The sequence below is a fragment of the Crocodylus porosus genome, unplaced genomic scaffold (genome assembly GCF_001723895.1).
Source record: "Crocodylus porosus isolate Cpor-Errol unplaced genomic scaffold, CroPor_comp1, whole genome shotgun sequence".
NCBI classification, from domain to species: domain Eukaryota; kingdom Metazoa; phylum Chordata; order Crocodylia; family Crocodylidae; genus Crocodylus; species Crocodylus porosus.
In genome coordinates, this window is record NW_017728950.1 from 37,507,747 (window position 1) to 37,511,651 (window position 3,905).

The window sequence follows — 3,905 nt, forward strand, 5'->3', positions numbered from 1 at the left end:
AATAAACTTTTCTAAGATCTTCCCCAGGATAGAAGTCAGGCTAATGGGCCTGTAGTTAGCCAGATCCACTCTCCTCCCTTTCTTGAAGATCAGCACCACATTGGCCTTCTTCCAGTCTTCGGGCACTACACCAGAGCACCAGGAGTTCTGATTGAATTTTTGTTAAGAAAAGCTTCCTCAGATCCAGGATTCCCTGACCAAAGAGAAGACTCAACAATTAAACTCATCTAGCATATGGCATACCCAGGCTCAAGTTTCTCACCCAAGAAATGTTAAATTATGGAATCAAAGTGGAACAGCTTCAATAAGAAGGAACCCATGCCAGAATAGTTAAGTGCCCAGGAGCTGGGGCAGTCACTGGAGATTTGGAAAACTGCCAGAACCAGAACTTAAATCTGGATCTCTCACAACTCAGGGGAATGCCTAAGCTGTCAAGCTATCAGCTATTATTCTGAGACTCATTTGCTTGTGTGTCAATTTTTTGTGGAAACTTTCAAAAGGCCTTAGTTTCACACTGATGTGGAATGGGGAAAAAAATTGTGGGATGGGAAATCCATTTCTGCTTAGCTGTATTTCTAAATGGTAACCCTGTCAAAAACGTAAGAACCATCCCTACCTCTCTGTCTTTCCAATTTCAAAGAAATTTATCTCTAGGATATCATCAGATCAATCCTCTCTTGGCGATTCCTCCCAGCCAACCAATATTGCTTCTGTATTCTCTGCATCAAACCCCTGCCATTTCACTTCACTTTGAACCCCCTCGCTTAGCCAGCACTGGGAAAACAAAGGCACCCTAATGCTTATGATCAATGACATCTCTCTCTCTCACTGAAGTAATGCTGATATAAAACAGAAGAAGCACACCAGCAAAGCACAGCTAATATTTTCTTCTTTTCCTACTCTGTAAAGAGACATGGCTTCAGGTGGTACTTCTGTATATGCAAGTACAATTTAGAGATCTGCAAACTCTTTTTTATGGTCCTAGAAATATCTAACCAAAACAAAACTCGTTCTTACTTTCCTTCTGCAGAAGCAGTAAGAGTACAGTAACCAGATGCATTTATTAAGAAACATTTGGTTGATTCATGCTAACATGTCAGTGGGTCAGATGATAACCTCAAAGTTTCTGATAAGATCAGAAGAAAGCAAGTCTGAAAGGGATCACAAGGTTATTAAGTCCAGCCTCTTGCTCCAGACAGGAATCACCCTGACTAAACCATTCCAGCCAAGTAGCTGTTCAGCCTCCTCTTGAAAATTACCAAGGATGGAGATTCCATGATTTCTCTCATTTCAATATTTTAATACTTGACCACCTTCATAGTCAGAAAATTCCTCCTAATCTCCAAATTAAATTTCCCTTGCTGAAGCTTGAGGCCATTACTCCAGGTCTTGGCCCTACAGCCACAGATAAAACCCCATCTTCCTCCTTTCTGTTATTGGCCTTTGGGTACTTGAAGACTGCTATCAAATCCCCCTTCAGTCTTCTCTTCCCAGACCAAATAATCTTAATTCTTTCAGACTTTACTCAAAAGTTTTGCCTCCTGGGCCCCTAACCATTTTTGTTGCTCTGTGCTGGACTCTTTCCAATCTGTCCACATCCTTCTTGAAGTGTGGGGCCCAAAACTTGACATGGTACTCCAGCTGAGGCCTCACTAGTGCTGAATAGAGCAAGAGAATCATTTCCCTTGATTTTCAAGTGACACTCCTATTAATAAAACCCGGGAGTGCTGGCCTTTTTCGTACAAGGGCACATTGTTGGATCATATTCAGCCTTTGATCTACTGTAATCCCCAGGTCTTTCTCTGTAGTACTGCAGCCTAGCCACTCATTCCCCAGTGTGAATTTGTGTACACAAGTATTCCCTCCCAAGTGCAGGACTTAGCACTTGTCCTTGTTGTATGCATCAAGCCATTGAATCACCAGGAAAAAAAGGAAAGGAAGAGCTCCCAGAACAGTATACATATCATAAATATACAGTAACACAAAACAATACAATATAAAACCCCTCCACTAGGGAAGGCTGATTCATTATGCTGGTTCACTAAAGGCCAGAACAACAAGTTGGGCAGGGCACTGGCTCTGTGACATTACAAAGATCATTGAGCCAGTGATCTGCTGATTTGCTGTGTTTCAGTTTTCTACAGTTTGGTTCCAGAAAAATAAATTATTTCCATTCAGCAATGAAAAGGCAAGATAATGCAGGGGTCAGAGGACAGTGCGGGTGCCCAGACAGTAACATGAATCAGTGGTCAAATGACAGCTTTAGTAATAATGCTTCCAACCATACAGTCCTTATTTATGGCCAGATTCTGCCAGCCTTACTCAAGCTAAGTAGCATTTTACTCTTCATGTGGTTTGACTGTGCTATGTATATCCTGCATTAGTACTTTACAATTAATAAAAATGGCAGAATCTGTCCTTACGTAAGTTTTCTTTCAGGACTGAACCACTTACCATGTCATAAAGCAGCTTGTTGGATTTCAGCAGGCTAGAATAGTGCATTAAATAGGAATCCTCCTAGGGATAAATAAATACCATTGTTAATCAATACTTACTTTTTATGATAAAAAAAAGTAAGTATTTTTTTAAATCTGGGATGTCAAGAGACTTGCTAGGAGAGTGCACTGAGCTGTGGGTAGGTGCCTGGAGCATCAGTGGAGGGGGAGCTCTCCCTATTATGTGCCAGTTTCACAGTTTGGCACTGTTTGTGCCTGCCACCTTAAGACCTGGGGCCAAGCAGCCAGCAGGTGCTTAATTGTGGAGGCCAATTTTAGAGCTCTGGCTACCCATATAAACAGGGCATTTTGCTGCTGGCTGGAGGTGCAGCAACATCACCTGGCTGTGAGGCTTTGTGGAACACTCTGGAGGTAAGGGATGGTCAGGAGGCTCCTGGTCCTGGGTATGACCTAAACTTACACCCTGCCAGGAGTGGGTGGCTTGGTGGGGCTCTTAGTGGTGCAGGAGCCCCCAGGAAATGCCAGGCCAGTTACCACCTTGGTTACCCCCTTGTAGGGTCTGGAAGGTGGACCCTAGTGAGAGAGTGGAGCCATAGATTCAGAAACCTGTCTTGCAATCCCCTAACTATGGTGTTCTGACTGGCCTGAAGGTGAGGTCAGGGCCAATGTAGGCAAAGGTCCTGAGGGGACCACACCTGTAAGGTGGGGAGCAGCTCAGGGAGCTATGCAGCCTTGAACAAAGGTGGAGTAGGCTGCCTGAATGGAGGGATCCAGGTGGGGTTCAAATAGTAGTATTCTGGGGCTGACAACAGAGGATGCCATCTGCTAGGCATGGGCTGTGGTGTAGGGGAGGTATGGAATGGCAGATAGAACCCCCTGGCATCGGGACAAGAAATAAGCAGCCTCCTGCTTCTTAAGATCAGTAATTAATTAATTAACATCAAGGCATGGCAGGAAAGAAGGCAGGCAGTTGGCCAGAACAGGTGGGCAGGCCAAAGCTAAATCAGCCGGGAGAAGGTCCCCTGTTACAGGGACCCATGGGCTTTAGAGCTGGGGGAGGGGGGTAGGTCATTCTGAGCCCACCACTAGAGAACACTGATAAACTGGGCAAGATATAAATGGTACTATAAATTAAATGTTGGGTTAGCTCTTTATAGATAGTGTCAGGAGATCACCATCCCCTGTGGGCCTGACAGACGCCACCTGGGCCTTGCCTAGGGTGTCATCAGCTATAATTGGGGTCTCACATGCATACGTGTTGCCTGCCATGACTTGATATTAATGGAGTTTAATTAATTAATTAATTAACTATGTCCGGGCTGACACCAGCCCGGACATAGTGGGGATCACGGAAACATGGTGGAACTCAACGCATGATTGGGCAGTGAATGTCAAGGGCTACAGGCTGTACAGGAGGGACAGGATAGGAAAGAGCGGTGGGGGCATGGC

At 44.7% G+C, this 3,905-nt stretch overlaps 1 protein-coding gene across 1 annotated transcript in view; it reads right to left on the reverse strand.

Annotated features, from left to right (window-relative positions):
* LINGO2 (leucine rich repeat and Ig domain containing 2) overlaps positions 1-3,905 on the reverse strand; it is a 683,474-nt gene that overhangs the window by 163,353 nt on the left and 516,216 nt on the right. The gene's annotated exons all lie outside the window — the stretch shown is intronic.